General features: G+C 49.6%; 1 pseudogene; it reads left to right on the top strand.

Annotated features, from left to right (window-relative positions):
- The first annotated feature begins 14,440 nt into the window (after nt 1–14,440).
- Nucleotides 14,441–14,566, top strand: LOC115619309 (annotated as a pseudogene).
- Nucleotides 14,567–21,550: the final 6,984 nt, after the last annotated feature.

Below are 21,550 nucleotides of genomic sequence, written 5' to 3'. Positions count from 1 at the left end.
TAGATCCAAAACATCCTGAACCCCGCACGGTTCGGACGGCACTCGGTGACTGGGGTAAAAAATATATTAATTGGGCAATTCGGTTTCCTGCTGGTATAGTACATGGTGGCATTGGAGTCCATGCCATTATTTTCATTTCTCCCTCAAAATCAGCATCTATGACCCCGGCAGCACAAAAAGGCCTCTTATTGTTGTAGAGGATCGTCCAATTAACAATGCTGCCTTTCCATGACCGAGTGGGCCATATGTGCCAGTTGGAATAAGCACAACTGATGTGTCTTGAATTATTGTTTCTCCTGAGGTGGCCAGGTCCACTCTGGCACTGCTGATTGTGCTAGCACACAAACTGTGGCAGCTCTGTGAGGGGGCCATTTGGAGGGGTGATTTATTGTCATGGCACGACACCTTGCTGTGCTCTGCTTGGGGTTTCCCGGTAAGATCAAAGGCTGGCCATTCCGGTCAAATTTTGATCGACATCATTGATTTGCAAAATGGGGCCCTTTATGACAGTACGGGCAGATTCCAGGTGTTCCCCCTTTATTATTTGCTTTTAGTTTTGGACAGTCCTTTCTCAGAAGGCCATACTGACCACACAAAAAGCACTGCTGTGACTTAACTGACAATGCTGCAAATGCTTCCGCAATCAGAGACAAATCGTGTTGCCTAGACCCAATATTCATGCAAGCATTTAACATATCATCTATACTAGGATTTCGTAAGGGTCGTAATAATTTCTGACAGTCAGGGTTAGCATTTTCAATAGCAAGTTGTTTGAAAATATATTCACGTGCTTGCTCATTATCGATCTGTTTTTCCAGAGCGTCATAAAGTCGGTCTAAAAATTTCATAAAGGGTTCATTTGCCTCTTGTTTGATTCAAACAAAAGGCTGTCTCTGTTTACTGGCTTCAGGGACAGTTTTCAAAGCACGAAGTGACAACTGTTTAACTTGCTGCAAGCCCACCTGGCAAATACTAGCTTGCAAAGCATTGCTACTAATAACACCTTGCCCCAGGAATGCATCATCAGTGACTGCTCACAATGGATCACACGCCCCCAACACTAAGTTTTCAGAAGCCTGGGTGCCTGCAAGCTGTCTCATTTTTGACTCCCACATATAGTGTACTGCATGTCAGTCATTACCAAACAAAACAACGTTTTAAAATCATTTGGGGTTGTCGTGGTTTGAGCCCAGCCGGTAACTCGGAACCACGCAGCCGCTCGCTCACTCAGCCCTTCTTCTTCCCACTGCTCCTGGAGGGATGGGGAGGATAATCGGAAGAATGTAACTCCCACGGGTTGAGATAAGAACAGTCCAGTAACTAAGGTATAATACAAAACCACTACTGCTACCACCAATGATAATAATGATTAGTGAAATAACAAGGGGAGAGGATACAATTGCTCACCACACGCCGACCGATACCCAGCCCGACCTGAGCAGTGATCTGGGCCTTCCGGGTAACTCCCCCCGGTTTATATATTGGGCATGACATGCTGTGGTATGGAATACTCCTTTGGCTAGTTTGGGTCAGGTGTCCTGTCTCTGCTTCCTCCCGGCTTCCCCTCCTCCCTGGCAAAGCATGAGACTGAGAAAGTCCTTGGTCGAAGTAAACATTACTGAGCAACAACTAAAAACATCAGTGTTATCAGCGTTGTTCCCAGGCTGAAAGTTAAAAAACACAGCACTGCACCAGCTACTAAGAAGGAGAAAAATGATTGCTATAGCTGAACCCAGGACAGTATCCGCTCCTTATTCCATATCATTCACGTCATGCTCAGATCCCACATCTCTCAACACACCATCGCCCCTGTCCCATATATACACATATATATACACCCACACTCACAAACGAAGAGAAAGATATCATTCCCTAGTCCATGGACCAATCCATATAAAATTGCTGATTTCATCTAGTCCATGATGTCAGGCTCCATCTCTTGTAATAGTCTTTCAGGGCAGGAGGGATGGTGTGTAGTGTCTGGTTGTTGCCTGCTGATGACACCGCCAAACTCGTCTGGTCACTGCTGAGCTCGACTAGTTTCCTCAAAATTCATTCTTTCTTGGAGTGACGATAGGAGGGAAGTCAGGATCAGTTGATGGCGACCTGAAGATATCCAGCTGGTGGGCTATAAAAGCGTTATAGAGCAAGCAACAGCATACAATTGAGTTCATTGGCTGTTTTCCCCTGTCGTGGTTTGAGCCCAGCCGGTAACTCAGAACCACACAGCCGCTCGCTCACTCCCCCCCCCCGCTTCTTCCTCCCCCCGCTCCCGGAGCGATGGGGAGGAGAATGGGAAGAATGTAACTCCCACGGGTTGAGATAAGAGCAGTCCCGCAACTAAGGTATAACACAAAACCACTACTGCTACCACCAATGACAATAACGATTAGTGAAATAACAAGGGGAGAGGATACAATTGCTCACCACCCGCCGACCGATACCCAGCCCGACCCGAGCAGTGATCAGGGCCTTCCGGGTAACTCCCCCCGGTTTATATACTGGGCATGACGTGCTGTGGTATGGAATACCCCTTTGGCTAGTTTGGGTCAGGTGTCCTGTCTCTGCTTCCTCCCGGCTTCCCCTCCTCCCTGGCAAAGCATGAGACTGAGAAAGTCCTTGGTTGGAATAAACATTACTTAGCAACAACTAAAACCATCGGTGTTATCAGCGTTGTTCCCAGGCTGAAAGTTAAAAAACACAGCACTGCACCAGCTACTAAGAAGGAGAAAAATGACTGCTATAGCTGAACCCAGGACAGTATCCACCCCTTATTCCATACCATTCACGTCATGCTCAGATCCCACATCTCTCAGCACACCATCACCCCTGTCCTATATATACACATATATATACACCCACACCCACACACAGAGAAAGATATCATTCCCTAGTCCATGGACCAATCCCTGTAAAATTGCTGAACTCATCCAGTCCATGATGTCAGGCTCCATCTCTTGTAATAGTCTTTCAGGGCAGGAGGGACAGTACTTAGTGTTGGGTTGTTGCCTGCGGATGATACCGCCAAACTCATCTGGTCACTGCTGAGCTCGTCTGGTTTCCTCAAAATTCATTCTTTGTTGAGGTGATGATCGGAGGGAAGTCAGGGTCAATGGCTGGCGACCTGAAGATATCTAGCTGGTGGGCTATAAAAGTGTTATAGAGCAGGCAACAGCGTACAATTGAGTTCATTGGCTGTTTTCCCCCAAAATCAAATCCCCTTGAGGTACACATCGGACTTCCCCATCTTCCCGCATTACCCACCAAGTATATCCAGGTCCCTGAGCAAAAGCAACCCCACGAGTGGGTTTGCCTTTACCTGAAGCAGGAATAACCCAGACTGTCTTCCCCAACAAATTCTTTATGTGCACCACAGGAACTTTATCCCCCTCTACGGTACGTAAAAGTTCTGATTGGGCTGGGCCAGCCCTGTTGGCAGATCCCCTACTGTTAACCAACCAGGTGGCTTTTGGTAAATGTGTATCCCAGTGTTTGAAAGTCCCACCACCCATTGCTCTCAGTGTAGTTTTTAACAGCCCATTGTACCGTTCGATTTTCCCAGAGGCTGGTGCATGGTAGGGGATGTGATATACCCACTCAATGCCATGCTCTTTGGCCCAAGTGTCTATGAGGTTGTTCCAGAAATGAGTCCCATTGTCTGACTCGATTCTCTCTGGGGTGCCGTGTCGCCACAAGACTTGTTTCTCAAGGCCCAGGATAGTGTTCCGGGCAGTGGCATGGGACACAGCGTATGTTTCCAGCCAGCCGGTGGTTGCTTCCACCATGGTAAGCACATGGTGCTTGCCTTGGCGGGTTGGTGGGAGTGTGATATAGTCAATCTGCCAGGCCTCCCCATACTTGTACTTCAGCCATCGTCCTCCATACCAGAGAGGCTTTAACCCCTTGGCTTGCTTAATTGCAGCACATGTTTCACATTCGTGAATAACCTGGGCAATAGTGTCCATCGTTAAGTCCACCCCTCGATCACGAGCCCATCTATATGTTGCATCTCTGCCTTGATGGCCTGAGGTGTCATGGGCCCACCGGGCTAAAAATAATTCACCCTTATGTTGCCAATCTAAGTCCATCTGAGCCACTTTAATCTTAGCAGCTTTATCCACTTGCTGGTTATTCTGGTGTTCCTCAGTGGCCTGACTCTTGGGTACATGAGCATCTACGTGGCGTACCTTCACCACCAGGTTCTGCACCTGAGCAGCGATATCTTGCCACAATGCAGCAGCCCAGATGGGTTTACTTCTGCGTTGCCAGTTGCTCTGCTTCCATTGCTGCAACCACCCCCACAGGGCATTTGCCACCATCCATGAGTCAGTATAGAGATAAAGTACTGGCCATTTTTCTTGTTCAGCAATGTCCAAGGCCAGCTGGATGGCTTTCACCTCTGCAAATTGACTCCATTCACCCTCTCCCTCAGCAGTTTCTGCAACTTGATGCAGGGGACTCCACACAGCTGCCTTCCATCTCCCAATGCTTTCCCACAATAGGGCAGGACCCATCAGTAAACAAGGCATATTGCTTTTCACTCTCTGACAGTTCATTATATGGTGGGGCCTCTTCAGCACGCGTCACCTCCTCTTCTGGTGACATCCCAAAATCTTTGCCCTCTGGCCAGTCCATGATGACTTCTAGAATTCCTGGACGACTGGGATTTCCTATTCGAGCTCGTTGTGTAATTAGTGCAGCCCACTTACTCCATGTAGCATCAGTTGCATGATGGGTAGAGGAGACCCTGCCTTTGAACATCCAGCCCAGCACAGGCAACCGGGGTGCCAGGAGGAGCTGCGCTTTAGTTCCAATCACTTCTGAGGCAGCTCAAACCCCTTCATAGGCTGCCAGTATCTCTGTTTCACTGGGAGTGTAGCTGGCCTCGGATCCTTTATATCCCTGACTCCAAAAGCCAAGGGGTCGACCTCGAGTCTCCCCTGGAGCTTTCTGCCAGAGGCTCCAGGTAGGACCATTCTCCCCAGCTGCGGTATAGAGCACATTTTTCACATCTGGCCCGGCCCGGACTCGTCCAAGGGCTACTGCATGAACCATTTCTCGTTTAATTTGTTCAAAGGCTTGTTGTTGCTCAGGGCCCCATTTGAAATCATTCTTCTTCCGGGTCACGTGGTAGAGAGGGCTTACAATCAGACTGTAATTTGGGATGTGCATTCTCCAGAACCCCACAACACCTAAGAAAGCTTGTGTTTCTTTCTTTTTAGTTGGTGGAGACATTGCTGTTATCCTGTTGATCACGTCTGTGGGGATCTGGCGGCGTCCATCTTGCCATTTTATTCCCAAAAATTGAATCTCCTGGGCAGGTCCCTTGACCTTACTCCGTTTTATGGCAAAACCGGCCTTCAGCAGGATTTGGATTATCTTCCTCCCTTTCTCAAAAACTTCTTCCGCTGTATCACCCCACACGATGATGTCATCAATGTATTGCAGGTGTTCTGGAGCTTGCCCCTGTTCCAGTGCAGTCTGGATCAATCCATGGCAGATGGTAGGGCTGTGTTTCCACCCCTGGGGCAGTCGGTTCCAAGTGTACTGGATGCCTCTCCAAGTGAAAGCAAACCGTGACCTGCATTCTGCTGCCAAAGGGATTGAGAAAAGCGCATTGGCAATGTCAGTTGTGGCATCCCACTTGGCTGCCTTTGACACCAGTTCATATTGAAGTTCTAGCATGTCTGGTACAGCAGCACTCAATGGTGGTGTGACTTCATTCAGGCCACTATACTGATAGTCTCCACTCTCCATTAGACTTTTGCACTGGCCATATGGGGCTATTAAGGGTGAGCAGGTCCTGCTGATCACTCCTTGGCTCTCCAGTCTGCGGATCAGCTTATGGATGGGAATCAGGGAGTCTCGGTTGCTGCATTATTGCTGCTGGTGCATTGTTGTGGTTGCAATTGGCACTTGTTGTTCTTCGACCTTCAGCAACCCCACAACAGAAGGATCCTCTGAGAGACCGGGTAAGGTGGACAGCTGCTTAATTACCTCTGTCTCCAAGGCAGCGATACCAAAAGCCCATCGATACCCTTTTGGGTCTTTGAAGTACCCTCTCCTGAGATAGTCTATGCCAAGGATGCATGGAGCCCCTGGACCAGTTACAATGGGGTGCTTTTGCCACTTCCTCCCAGTCAGGCTGATTTCAGCTTCCAGTACAGTCAACTCTTGGGATCCTCCTGTCACTCCAGAAATATAAATGGGTTTCACCCCTTGATACCTTGATGGCATCAGGGTACACTGTGCACTGGTATCTACTAGAGCCTTATACCTCTGTGGGACTGAGGTGCCAGGCCATCTGATCCACACAATCCAGTAAACCCGATTTTCCTTGTCCTCCACCTGGCTGGAGGCAGGGCCCCTCTAATATTACTCACGAGATTGTCCTCTCATGTCTTGTAGAATGGGATTAGTATTCCTTATCACAGGAGCTGGAGTAAAATCAGCTCTTCCACTCCTTCTGGGAAACTGCTCATGAGAGACTGGAGCAGCAGCTTTCCTGGGAGGATCACCCTTAACCATTGTCCTCCTCTTCAGTTCATGCACCCGTTCCTCCAGAACTGAGGTAGGTTTTCCATCCCACTTTCTCATGTCTTCTCCGTGATCCTGCAGGTAAAACCATAGGGTGGCCCGTGGCATGTACCTCCTATATTTTCTCTCTCAAGCAGTAGGGCGCCTTCTGTTAATAGCTGAGACATGGGTTGGTAGACGTGGGGAGCTGGATAGATTGGATAAATAGTCTCTCAATTGTTTGAACTCCTGGGACAGTTTTTCCACAGCTGAAATGATGGAAGGGGTGAGATTGTCTTCGAACTCTCGGAGTTGACGAATCAGGTCATCCACTGTTGGTGATACTCCGTCATTCCAGGTCATTGATGCCGATGAGTGGGCATATGATGATGGTGCACTCCGTGTAAGTTTCTGCCACATGGGTCGTGTACATTCGACTTCATCTGGATCTACGGATGTGTTCCTGGCATCCGGCCTATGATAGATCATCTCTAGAATGGCTGATTCCCTCAGGGACTGGATGCCTTTCTCTATCGTGGTCCAGTTGGCTGAGCGACTCATAGTATCCTCTTTGTGGGGAAACATTTCCTTCACAGCTGCCAGGAGCGGCCTCCAAAGGCTGAGGGCTCGCTTCTCTCTTGCAATCGCTTTGTCAGTTCCTCCTTCCCTAGCAAGTGATCCCAGCTGCTTGGCTTCCCTACCTTCTAGTTCGTGACCTTCGGCACCAGTGTCCCAGCATCGGAGCAACCAGGTGACAATGTGTTCCCCTGGAAGACGGCTGAAATCTGTTCGCATATTCTGCAGCTCGGTTGAGTTCCGGGGTCGAGAAGTCACATCTTCTTCTTCTTCCTCTTCCTCTTCCTCTGATCCACGTAGTAGTAACTCTTGTTCAGATGCTGTTGCATGTAGTAATGGCACTGGGTCTTCATCTTTCTTCACTGCAGGGATTGTTCTTTGTGCCTCTCGTTTGCTTTTGCTTACAGGGGCAACAGACATTGTCACAAACTGGCCATTTGGTTTAGCTGCAGTATTTGTCACTGTGGTTGGGGTGACTGCAGTGTCTGCCACCAGGATTGGAGTGGCTGCAGTGTCTGTTGCCAGGGTTGGTGCAGCTGTTGTGCTTGGGAGTTGAGTAACACCAACAGCTGCATTGTCTGTTGCTGTCGGGGTTTGAGTAGCTGCTGTCCTTGTCACTGGGGTTGGTGTAGCTGAGGTTCTTGGAGTAGCCACGTTGACTGTTGCTGTTGGGGTTTGAGTAGCTGCACTGCTTGTCAGTGGGGTTGGTGTAGATGCGGTGCTTGGAGTAGAATCATAGAATCATAGAATAGTAAGGGTTGGAAAGGACCTTAAGATCATCTAGTTCCAACCCCCCTGCCATGGGCAGGGACACCTTGCCCTAAACCACGTGGTCCAAGGCTCTGTCCAACCTGGCCTTGAACACCGCCAGGGATGGAGCATCCACAACCTCCCTGGGCAACCCATTCCAGTGCTTCACCACCCTCACAGTAAAGGACTTCTTCCTTATATCTAATCTAAACTTCCCCTCTTTAAGTTTAAAGCCATTACCCCTTGTCCTGCTATTATAGTCCCTAAGGAAGAGTCCTTCCCCAGCATCCTTACAGACCCCCTTCAGATATTGGAAGGCTGCTATGAGGTCTCCACGCAGCCTTCTCTTCTCCAGGCTGAACAGCCCCAACTCTCTCAGCCCGTCTTCATACGGGAGGTGCTCCAGCCCTCTTATCATCCTCGTGGCCCTCCTCTGGACTCGCTCCAACAGCTCCATGTCCTTTTTATGTTGAGGACACCTGAACTGTACACAGTACTCCAAGTGAGGTCTCACAAGAGCAGAGTAGAGGGGCAGGATCACCTCCTTTGACCTGCTGGTCACACTTCTTTTGATGCAGCCCAGGATATGGTTGGCTTTCTGGGCTGCAAGTGCACACTGCCGGCTCATGTTAAACTTCTCGTCAACCAACACCCCCAAGTCCTTCTCTGCAGGGCTGCTCTGAATCTCTTCTCTGCCCAATCTGTAGCTGTGCCTTGGATTGCCCCCACCCAGGTGTAGGACCTTACACTTGGCTTGGTTGAACTTCATAAGGCTGGCATTGGCCCACCTCACAAGTGTGTCAAGGTCCCTCTGGATGGCATCCCTTCCCTCCAGCGTATCAACCGAACCACACAGCTTGGTGTCGTCGGCAAACTTGCTGAGGGCGCACTCCATCCCACTGCCCATGTCGCCGACAAAGATGTTGAACAGGACCGGTCCCAACACCGATCCCTGAGGGACACCACTCGTTACAGGTTTCCAACTGGACATCGAGCCATTTACCACAACTCTTTGCATGTGGCCATCGAGCCAGTTTTTGATCCACCGAGTGGTCCATCTATCAAATTGATGTCTCTCCAATTTAGAGACAAGGATGTCATGTGGGACAGTGTCAAACGCTTTGCACAAGTCCAGGTAGATGATGTCAACTGCTCTGCCACTGTCCATCAGTTCCGTGGCCCCATCATAGAAGGCCACCAAATTGGTCAGGCAGGATTTCCCCTTAGTGAAGCCATGTCGGCTGTCACCAACCACCTCGTTGTTTTTCATGTGCCTTAGCATGTTTTCCAGGAGAAACTGTTCCAAGATTTTGCCAGGCACAGAGGTGAGACTGACTGGTCTGTAGTTCCCTGGGTCTTCCACCTTCCTCTTCTTGAAAATGGGGGTTATATTACCCTTCTTCCAGTCATCGGGAACTTCACCTGACTGCCAGGATTTTTCGAATATGATGGACAGTGGTTTAGCAACTTCATTCGCCAGCTCCTTCAGGACCCGTGGATGGATTTCATCAGGTCCCATGGACTTGTGCATGTTCAGGTTCTTAAGATGGTCTCAAACCTGATCCTCTCCTACAGTGGGCCTAAGGTCTTCATTTTCACAGTCCCTGCATTTGCTTTCCAAGACTTTCATGGTGTGGTCAGAGCATTTGCTGGTGAAGATGGAGGCAAAAAGTCATTAAGAACCTCGGCCTTCTCCAAATCCAGGGTAGCCAGTTCTCCTGATAGCTTCCGGAGAGGGCCCACATTGTCCCTAGTCTGTCTTTTATTTGCTACGTATCTATAGAAACCTTTCCTGTTATCTTTCACATCCCTTGCCAAACTTAATTCTAGCTGGGCCTTAGCTTTCCTAACCTGGTTCCTAGCTTCCTGGGCAATGCTCCTATATTCTTCCCAGGCCTCCTGTCCTCGCTTCCACCTTCTATAAGCTTCTTTTTTCCCTCTAAGTTTCCTCAGCAGCTCCTTGTCCATCCATGGAGGTCTCCTGGCCCTCCTGCTGCACTTTCTTCTAGTCGGGATGCAACACTCTTGAGCTTGTAGCAGGTGATCCTTGAATATCAACCAGCAGTCTTGGGCCCCCCTGCCCTCTAGGACTGTACCCCATGAAACCTTACTAAGGAGGTTCCTGAAGAGGCCAAAGTCTGCTCTCTTGAAGTCCAGGGCAGTGAGCTTGCTGCATACTCTTCTCACTGTCCTGAAGATCTCAAACTCAACCATCTCGTGATCACTAGAGCCAAGGCTGCCCTGGAGCGTCACATTTCCAACCAGTCCCTCCCTGTTGGCGAGCACGAGGTCAAGCATGGTCTCCTTGTCGGCTCTTCTATCACTTGAAAGAGGAAGTTGTCTTCCACACAATCGAGGAACCTCCTGGATTGCTTGTGCCGGGCCGTACCGTCCCTCCAACAGATGTCAGGATGGTTGAAGCTCCCCATGAGGACAAGGGCCTGCGAGCGTGAGGCTGCTCATATCTGTCTGTAGAGTGCTTCATCCACAGAATCCTCTTGATCAGGCGGCCTGTGACAGATTCCACCGTAATGTCCCCCATTGCTGTTTTCCCTTTGATCCTGACCCACAAACACTCTGTTACCTCATCACCCGTCCCCAGACAGAGTTCCATACTCTCTAGCCTATCACTGACATAGATAGCAATGCCCCCTCCCCGTCTGCCTGGCCTGTCTTTTCTAAACAGCCTGTAACCTTCCATTCCAACACTCCAGTCATAGGAGCCATCCCACCATGTTTCTGTGATACCAATGACATCATATTCCCGTAGCCTTGCACACATCTCTAATTCCTCTTGCTTGTTCCCCATACTACGGGCGTTTGTATAGAGGCACCTTAGTGAGCTCCAAATGCAGCCGACTCAATGGCTGGGGCAGCTGGAACATCTCTACATCGCTCCAAGCACTTATTACAGGTGCTGGCAACTGACCAGGAGTGTTGGGATGGATCAATGCTCCCCTCCCCCAACACATCTAGTTTAAAGCTTTCTTGACCAGCCTGGCAAGCCTCCTACCAAAACAGCTCTTCCCCTTCTTTGTCAGACCAGCTCCACCAGCCTCCAGTAGATCTAGCCTCCCAAATGGAGCCCCATGTTCTAAATAGCCAAACCCCTGACTATGGCACCACCATTCTAACCATTTATTAACCTGCCAAACGTGCCTAGCTTTTTTAAGGTCCTCCCCTTTGTCCTGGAGAATCGATGAAAAACTATCTATCTGAGCTCCAGAGCCCCTAACCACCTCTCCCAGGGCTCTGTAGTCCTTCTTAATGTTCTCCAGGCTACTGCTATCTATATCTCTAGCACCCACATGGACCACTAGAAGGGGGTAATAGTCAGCAGGACTTACTAGAGCAGGCAGCCTCTCAGCAACATCCCTGATCTGAGCCCCTGGCAGGCAACACACCTCCCTCGAGGCTGGATCAGGCCGGCAGATGAGTGTCCCTGTGCCTTTCAAAGTAGAGTCCCCTACTACTATGACCCTCCGCTTTTTCCTGGAGGCACCAGTAGTGATCCTCTTGACTGGTGCATCAGCAGGATGCTCATTAGGTGTGGTGGGTGCTTTCTCATTAGCCCCCTGCAGAACCGCAAAGCGGTTCTGGGTGGGGACATCAGATTTAGGAGGAAGCCCCTTGTTGTTAATTTTCCTCTTCCACCTTTTTTTGTTAGTTTTTCTCGTAACTAATTCCCAGCTTCCTGGGTTGCTGCCCTCCTTCTTTCCTGCATGAGCAATGCTGGACGTTTGCGGCCCCTGCACAGTTTGGGCCTGGAGCAAGCAGCCCAGCTTCCTCTCAGCTTCCCTGGCATCTTTTAGCTCTCCAACAGCCTCCCGCAGCTCAGCCACCTGCTGCAGGAGGACCTCCACCAGGGCGCACCGAGTGCAGCCCTGTCCATTGTGCACCCTCGCCTCAAGAGACCAGTCGAGGCACTTTCTACACTCCGAGGTCTGCGCCACAGCCTCCCCTCTCATCGGCTCTGTCTGGGTGCCTACGCTGGCCACCGCCGGGGCAGAGCTCCCAGAGCGGGCCCTGGTCCTGAGGCGAGTGCTCACCATCCCGCTCGCTGCCCGTGCGAACTGCTGTGCAAACTGCCGCGCCACGCCCTGACTGATGTGCCACGCCCTGGTCGCCGCGCTCCCTGGGATGGGTTTTTACCCGCTGAGGGCTGGTGCCGTCACTCCTGGCGCCGCCCCCTGTGAGTCAGCTGCTCGCGTCAGCTGAGCTGCCGGCTCCTGGGCAAGTCCTGTCGAGGACTTGAGGCTCCCTCGGTCGCTCTTGCCGCTCCGAACTGAGGCTCCTGGACGCTGTGCTTCCCCCTGCTCCACTGTTCAAAGTAGCCACATTGTCGGTTGCTGTCGGGGTTTGAGTAGCTGCTGTGCTTGTCACTGGGGTTGGTGTAGCTGCTGTATTTGAAGTTGGAGTAGCTGCATTGTCTGTTTTTGTCAGGGTTTGAGTAGCTGCTGGGCTTGTAGTTGGCATAGCTGCATTGTCTGTTGCTTTGCCATCAGATCCAGAGACATTTTTTTCCCTTTGAAGGTGCTGGATAGTGTTGAGCAGGGCTCTGTAGGCGTAGGCCAAGCCCCAGCACATTGCCATGATTTGTCCCTCTCTGGTATAAACAGAATGACAGCACACCTCGTTTAAGTGTTTTACTAGTTTTTCCGGATGTTGCACTTGTTCAGGGGTGAAGTTCCAAAGCACTGGAGGGGCCCACTGGCCTAGGTACTTGCCCATACTATCCCACACACCCTGCCACTCATGAATGTCCAGCCTCGGGGAAAATCTCTTGGTGGTCCTCCTATATTGTTGTCTAATCCTAGACCAGACTTGAACCCGATACTGCTTAACTTTCGAGATCAGATAAAATAGGGTGTTCCCAGGACGGGATGGCCATGGGTAAAACACACTCCGTATGTGTGCCAACATGCTGATCCCCGGCACAATCAGCAGGCAGGTCTCAAGGGTACTCAAAGGCCATCTAAAACCTTCAGAACTCTCAACTGCTGTTGCAAATAGGCTGGTGGGGGAACAGGGGTAAAAGGGAATGCCTCCTTTGTAAGTTGACCCCCGAGGAGAAAAAAAAAGATATGCAATTGCTAAAATGTTTCATTATATACCTCCCGAAGTATAGAGGTGATGGCCACACCGGAAGCACAAACCGGACCAGTTTCATGATCAATGAGTCTATTGTATTACAAGTCATTACCATGAAGTACAGTGAAACAAGAACCTTAGCCCAGGCCCCCCAGCCGATAAATGCTAAAACAGCAAATACTGGCTGTAAGTAAGGTACAACATGCTGAAACTCTGAGATCAAGTGCAACAAGTCTGAGAGCCAAATAATCACCATTGTGATGAGTAGTAACAATGAATGCTTATCACAAATATGATAAGCTGTCCACCTTGCCCGGTCTCTCAGAGGATCCTTCTGTTGGGGGTTGCTGAAGGTCGAAGAACAACAAGTGCCAATTGCAACCACAACAGTGCACCGGCGGCAATATCGCACCAACCGAGACTCCCTGATTCCCATCCATAAGCTGATCCGTAAACTGGAGAGCCAAGGAGTGATCAGCAGGACCTGCTCACCCTTTAATAGCCCCATATGGCCAGTGCAAAAGTCTAATGGAGAGTGGAGACTAAAAGTAGACTATTGTGTCCTGAACAAAGTCACACCACCATTGAGTGCTGCTGTACCAGACATGCTAGAACTTCAATATGAACTGGAGTCAAAGGCAGCCAAGTGGGATGCCACAATTGATATTGCCAATGCATTTTTCTCAATCCCTTTGGCAGCAGAATGCAGGCCACAGTTTGCTTTCACTTGGAGAGGCATCCAGTACACTTGGAACCGACTGCCCCAGGGGTGGAAACACAGCCCTACCATCTGCCCTGGACTGGTCCAGACTGCACTGGAACAGGGGCAAGCTCCAGAACACCTGCAATACATTGATGACATCATCGTGTGGGGTGATACAGCGGAAGAAGTTTTTGAGAAAGGGAGGAAGATAATCCAAATCCTGCTGAAGGCCAGTTTTGCCATAAAACGGAGTAAGGTCAAGGGACCTGCACAGGAGATTCAATTTTTGGGAATAAAATACCAAGATGGACATCGCCAGATCTCCACAGATGTGATCAACAAGATAACAGCAATGTCTCCACCAACTAACAAGAAAGAAACACAAGTTTTCTTAGGTGCTGTGGGGTTCTGGAGAATGCACATCCCAAATTACAGTTTGATTGTAAGCCCTCTCTGTCACGTGACCCAGAAGAAGAATGATTTCAAATGGGGCCCTGAGCAACAACAAGCCTTTGAACAAATTAAACGAGAAATAGTTCATGCAGTAGCCCTTGGACCAGTTCGGGCCGGGCCAGATGTGAAAAATGTGCTCTATACTGCAGCCGGGGAGAATGGTCCTACCTGGAGCCTCTGGCAGAAAGCTCCAGGGGAGACTCGAGGTCAACCCCTCGGCTTTTGGAGTCGGGGATATAAAGGATCTGAGGCCAGCTGTACTCCCACTGAAAAAGAGATACTGGCAGCCTTTGAAGGGGTTTGAGCTGCTTCAGAAGTGATTGGCACTGAAGCACAGCTCCTCCTGGCACCCCACTTACCTGGCAGGGGAGACACCATGATCAGGCAGGTGGTTTTCCCAGGGCGATGCTCATCCTTTGCACTCCAGGTGTGCTGACCCCTGTGATTTCCCCAAATGTGGGAAACTCAACTTTAGTCTGGGAACAATGCTGATAACACACCCATGTTTTTAGTTGTTGCTAAGTACACCTGAAAAGTTGTTGTTAAGTAACACCTGAAACCCAGGAGTTTCATGAGACTCCACAAGAAACAATTTTGTGTTGGACTTTCCTCTGAGACAGGAAGACCAATTCCCATGCATCCCTAAATATCTTTTCTTGATATAGAGCCTAGAAACCAGTAGGAAGACACCAGTACCAGGGGAGGAAAGTACAAAATGAAAGTAACAAGGTAGTGAGGAAAAAGACAAATGAGGTGAATGCTGGATGGGGATAAAGTTCAGCTCTCTTCCCAGCATTACTGGGCAACTTGAGCAAGAATGGAATTAGTATCCCCTTTTCCCATGAGCTCTAAATAGATGCTTCACTGTATTCTATTACTGTTGGTTTATTTAATACCACTGCAGAAGCAGGTCTGGAAAATACACACAAAGAGCAAATGCTGACCCAGTAGAGGCATTACTTGGAGATAATTCCTCCCTGCTTGGTGTCCCCTCTCCCAGCTGCACTGCTCCCACTTGAAATACACAGGCAGGTCTCCTGCTTCTCCACACAAGCCACAGCCAGGCTGAAGCCAGTAGCTGTAGCACTGCCTGTTATTTGGGCACTCATCTGATGTGTTCCCACCTCCTGTGCTGTCTGGGGCAACCCTTAACTGATTTGCTACAGGTCTCTTGCTGGCAGTTTTCTGCTCAACAGCCTACCTCAGTCATCTACCCATCTGGACTGTGTGTTATACTGAGCAGTCCTGTAAGAAAAGCAGCTTTAAACATACATCTAAGTGGACACTGATCCAGATAAAGCACATCCACTCTCCTCTGCCCAGGGCGATTCCCCTGGGTATCCAACAGCCTGAAAACTCTAACACCCTGGAAGGGTCCCACACATTGTTCTAACCCAAAGCATTAATGCAACTTGGTTTGTTACATCTTGAGTAATTGCCACAGCCCCTCAGCCTTCAAAGGCCAGTGCTGCCACCATTGTGGGAGTTCTGTGACCCCAGGCACATGGCAGTGACTACACCAAAGCAAGAGGTGGCTGTTTGAGCAGGAGGATGGAAAACAGCAGCCCCTGCCCTTGTGTCCTGCCCCAGCCCTTCCCAAGTATCGTGCTTTAGCGATGGTAGCTGAACTCCAGCAAAACCCACCAACTGCAGCAGAGGTTCCATTGGCTTCGTGCAGATCAGGACTTCAGTGGCTCACTGGAGAAACATGTTTTGTTTTTCCCCCAGCAGAGGGAACTCTACCACCACCAGTTTGAAATGACAACAGAACCTAGTCACCGATTTACTTGGGTAAGTTGGAGGCAAGCTTGTCGCAAGCACAGGCCCTCTTCAAATGTCACATCAAACAGCAAAGAAAAGGGCAGGGAAAGGCTACCTTTTGATGGGAGACTTCACCCATGTTCTGAAGCTGGGTAATCCGGGGCTGCCTCATCTCCCAAGTGCTGGCCAGCCTCTGCTTGGTGGTGAGAGACATCTCAGGAAGGCAGAGGGAGTCAGCTGCAATGCAAAACACCAGCAAGAGCTTCAGAAATGCCTTTGCTCAGAAAGGCTTTTCTTGTTCAAGTGCCACTGCTGAATATTTTGTGACCACAGCCACCAGGATAGCCCTGGGAGTCCCTAAATTACCTGCTGAAATATGTAACATCAGTAAATCAATGACTTAGAGTGGAAAGCACATGCTCTAACCAAGTGGCTCTGCCACATTAGCTTCTCCTTCATGATTTGATATGACATGTTTGAGGATTTCTGCTCTTCAGGCACTCGTTTCCTCTTTAGTTTTGCTGGATTGAGCCAGTGACCTTTGAAAAGAGTAGGGAGGAGTTCTCCAAAATTGCCTAACTCCATCCCTGCACAACTCTCACGACCAGCACCTGTGTGGAGATGTCACTGCTGGGTCAGAGGAAAGCAGGAAAGCAGCATTGTGCCAGGTGAAGAGGAACAGGTCCAAGTTTTAGTTCTTTCTTCTCCAGTTAAGGGAATCGGCAAAGGGGACACTTGTGGATGTGAAGGAGGAATTGCCCTGACTCCATTGCTGTTCACAGGGCTAGAGCTGTGCTCCACACAGGAGATAGAACAGGTTCCAAAGCAGCTGTTCTAGCTGGGACCAGCCATGTCTCTCAAGTTTTCAGGCAGAGCTGGAGCAGCCCACCACATGCCAAGCTGCATGGAGAGCAGGTATGGCCAGAGCAGCACCAATGAGTACACTGACATGACAGAAGGTAGCACTGCCCGCACACAGAGGATGGAAAGCAGCACAAACTCATGCTTCAGCTGTTCCAGTGCAATCCTCAGTACATGCATTTAACTTTGCCCCAGTCGCACACCGAGGCAAGACTCTGAACTATCCCTGAAGCAGGACACTGCCCATCCCCTATGACCTGGGTTCAGCTATAGCAGTCATTTTTCTCCTTCTTAGTAGCTGGTGCAGTGCTGTGTTTTTTAACTTTCAGCCTGGGAACAACGCTGATAACACCAATGTTTTTAGTTGTTGCTAAGTAATGTTTACTCTGACCAAGGACTTTCTCAGTCTCATGCTTTGCCAGGGAGGAGGGGAAGCCGGGAGGAAGCAGAGACAGGACACCTGACCCAAACTAGCCAAAGGGGTATTCCATACCACGGCACGTCATGCCCAGTATATAAACCAGGGGCAGTTACGCGGAAGGCCCAGATCACTGCTCGGGTCGGGCTGGGTATCGGTCGGCGGGTGGTGAGCAATTGTATCCTCTCCCCTTGTTATTTCCCTCATCATTATTATCATTGGTGGTAGCAGTAGTGGTTTTGTATTATACCTTAGTTACTGGACTGCTCTTATCTCAACCAGTGGGAGTTACATTCTTCCCATTCTCCTCCCCATCCCTCCGGGAGCGGGGGGAGGAAGAAGGGGGGGAGTGAGCGAGTTGCTGTGTGGTTCCGAGTTACCGGCTGGGCTCAAACCACGACAGTTCTTTTTGGCACCCAACGTGGGGCACGAAAGGTTGAGATAATGACAGATCTGACCAGAGTGTGTCTAATCATATTTGTGATAAGCATTCATTGTTACTACTTGTCACAATGGTGATTATTTGGCTCTCAGACTTGTTGCGCTTGATCTCAGAGTTTCAGCATGTCGTACCTTACTTACAGCCAGTATTTGCTGTTTTAGCATTTATCGGCTGGGGGGCCTGGGCTAAGGTTCTTGTTTCACTGTACTTCATGGTAATGACTTGTAATACAATAGACTCATCGATCATGAAACTGGTCTGGTTTGCGCTTCCGGTGTGGCCATCACCTCTATACTTTGAGAGGTATATAATGAAATTTTTTAGCAATTGCATATCTTTTTTTCTCTCCTCGGGGGGTCAACCTACGAAGGAGGCATTCCCTTTCACCCCCCGTACCCCCACCAGCCTATTATACAACAACATTTGAGAGTTCTGAGGGTTTTGAATGGCCTTTGAATACCCTTGAGACCTGCCTGCTGATTGTGCTGGGGATCAGCATGTTGGCACACATACGGAGTGTGTTTTACCCATGGCCATCCCGCCCTGGGAACACCCTATTTTATCTGATGTCGAAAGTTAAGCAGTATCAGGTTCAAATCTGGTCTAGGGTTAGACGACGATATAGGAGGACCATCAAGAGATTTTCCCTGAGGCTGGACAGTCATGAGTGGCAGGGCGTGTGGGATAGTATGGGCAAGTATCTAGGCCAGTGGGCCCCTCCAGTGCTTTGGAACTTCACCCCTGAACAAGTGCAACATCCTGAAAAACTAGTAAAACACTTAAACGAGGTGTGCTATCATCCTGGTTATACCAGAGAGGGACAAATCATGGCAACGTGCTGGGGCTTGGCCTACGCCTACAGAGCCCTGCTCAACACTAGCCTTCAAAGGGAAAAAAATGTCTCTGGATCTGATGGCAAAGCAACAGACAACGCAGCTATGCCAACTACAAGCCCAGCAGCTACTCAAAATCTGACGACAACAGTCAACACAGCTACTCCAACTTCAAACACAGCAGCTACACCAACCCCAGTGACAAGCACAGCAGCTACTCAAACCCCGACAGCAACAGACAATCTGGCTACTCCAAGCACCGCAGCTATAGCAACCCCAGTGACAAGCACAGCAGCTACTCAAACCCCGACAGCAACAGACAATGTGGCTACTCCAAGCACCGCAGCTACAGCAACCCCAGTGACAAGAACAGCAGCTACTCAAACCCTGACAGCAATAGACAATGCAGCTGTTGGTGTTACTCAACCCCCAAGCACAACAGCTGCACCAACCCTGGCAACAGACACTGCAGCCACTCCAACGACAGTGACAAACACTGCAGCTAAACCAAATGGCCAATTTGTGACAATGTCTGTTGCCCCTGTAAGCAAAAGCAAACGAGAGGCACAAAGAGCAAACCCTGCAGTGAAGAAAGATGAAGACCCAATGCAATTACTACCCGGAACAGGATCTGAACAAGAGTTACTACTACGTGGATCAGAGGAAGAGGAAGAAGAAGAGGTGACTTCTCGACCCCGGACCTCAACCGAGCTGCGGAACATGCGAAAAGAATTCACCTGTCTTCCAGGGGAGCACATTGTCACCTGGTTGCTCTGATGCTGGGACACTGGGGCCGACGGTCATGAACTAGAAGGTAGGGAAGCCAAGCAGCTGGGATCACTTGCTAGGGAAGGAGGAATTGACAAAGCGATTGCAAGAGAGAAGCGAGCCCTCAGCCTTTGGAGGTGGCTCCTGTCAGCTGTGAAGGAAAGGTTTCCCTACAAAGATGATATTATGAGTCGCTCAGCCAACTGGACCACAATAGAGAAAGGCATCCAGTCCCTGAGGGAATCAGCCATTCTAGAGATGATCTATCATAGGCCGGATGCCAGGAACACATCCGTAGATCCAGATGAAGCCGAATGTACAGGACCCATGTGGCAGAAACTTATACGGAGTGCACCATCATCATATGCCCACTCATCGGCATCAATGACCTGGAATGACGGAGTATCACCAACAGTGGATGACCTGATTCGTCAACTCCGAGAGTTCGAAGACAATCTCACCCCTTCCATCATTTCAGCTGTGGAAAAACTGTCCCAGGAGTTCAAACAATTGAGAGACTATTTATCCAATCTATCCAGCTCCCCACATCTACCAACCCATGTCTCAGCTATTAACAGAAGGCGCCCTACTGCTCGAGAGAGAAAATATAGGAGGTACACGCCACGGGCCACCCTATGGTTTTACCTGCAGGATCACGGAGAAGACATGAGAAAGTGGGATGGAAAACCTACCTCAGTTCTGGAGGAACGGGTGCGTGAACTGAAGAGGAGGACAATGGTTAAGGGTGATCCTCCCAGGAAAGCTGCTGCTCCAGTCTCTGGCGAGCAGTTTCCCAGATGGAGTGAAAGAGCTGATTTTACTCCAGCTCCTGTGATAAGGAATACTAATCCCTTTCTACAAGACATGAGAGGACAATCTCGTGAGTAATATTAGAGGGGCCCTGCCTCCAGCCAGGTGGAGGACAAGGACAATCGGGTTTACTGGACTGTGTGGATCAGATGGCCTGGCACATCAGTCCCACAGAGGTATAAGGCTCTAGTAGATACCAGTGCACAGTGTACCCTGATGCCATCAAGGTATCAAGGGGTGAAACCCATTTATATTTCTGGAGTGACAGGAGGATCCCAAGAGTTGACTGTACTGGAAGCTGAAATCAGCCTGACTGGAATAATTCAGCAATTCTATAGGGAATGATACCTTTCTCTTTGTGTGTGGGTGTGGGTGTACATATATGTGTATATATGGGACAGGGGCAATGGTGTGTTGAGAGATGTGGGATCTGAGCATGATATGAATGGTATGGAATAAGGGGTGGATACTGTCCTGGGTTCAGCTATAGCAGTCATTTTTCTCCTTCTTAGTAGCTGGTGCAGTGCTTTGTTTTTTAACTTTCAGCCTGGGAACAACGCTGATAACACCAATGTTTTTAGTTGTTGCTAAGTAATGTTTACTCTGACCAAGGACTTTCTCAGTCTCATGCTTTGCCAGGGAGGAGGGGAAGCCGGGAGGAAGCAGAGACAGGACACCTGACCCAAACTAGCCAAAGGGGCATTCCATACCATGGCACGTCATGCCCAGTATATAAACCGGGGGGAGTTACCCGGAAGGCCCAGATCACTGCTCGGGTCGGGCTGGGTATCGGTCGGCGGGTGGTGAGCAATTGTATTCTCTCCCCTTGTTATTTCCCTTATCATTATTATTATTAGTGGTAGTAGTAGTGGTTTTGTATTATACCTTAGGCTTAGTTACTGGACTGCTCTTATCTCAACCCGTGGGAGTTACATTCTTCCGCTCCGGGAGCGGGGGGAGGAAGAAGGGGGGGGGAGTGAGCAAGCAGCTGCATGTTTCTGAGTTACCGGCTGGGCTCAAACCATGACACTGGCTTGTAAACCCAGCTGGTGAGGGTTGGTTTCAAACTGAGGGTTCCACGTTCCCCTCCAAGCAGATGTGAGGCTTTGCTTTGCCTGTGGCCAAGAGTCTCATGAGAAGCTTTTGTTTCTAGCAAATGCTGTGCTGAAAATGTGTGAAGCTCCTGGCAGCTGAGATGCTCCTGGGAGTTGGGTTGCCTTGGCCGTTGTATGTGCCTTTGTGTGCAGGGATAATGGGAACAAGCTCATCGATGGGTGTTCACCAGGGGCAGCATCAGGGGACACCCCAAAAGTACCCTGGTCATTTGGCACTGGTGTGACTGGGCTCCTCCTGGGCAAGCAAAATAGGAATTATATTGTTGCTTTGTAGTCAATGTGGAAGCTTTTTTCTTTACTCCTGAAACAGAGAAATTATTGGCTTGTCCGTAGTGTTTAAATTATTTTATCTGAAGCTCGTGGAGCATGAACAAATGCTGCTCTAAGGTGCACTTAATCCTGCTGCAATCCTTCACTGCGGGGGGAGATATTTAAGACATAGATTGGCTGCAA

The sequence above is a fragment of the Strigops habroptila genome, chromosome W (genome assembly GCF_004027225.2).
Source record: "Strigops habroptila isolate Jane chromosome W, bStrHab1.2.pri, whole genome shotgun sequence".
NCBI lineage: Eukaryota > Metazoa > Chordata > Aves > Psittaciformes > Psittacidae > Strigops > Strigops habroptila.
Note: the sequence above shows the minus strand (reverse complement) of the source record. Positions and strands in the feature narration are given on the sequence as shown.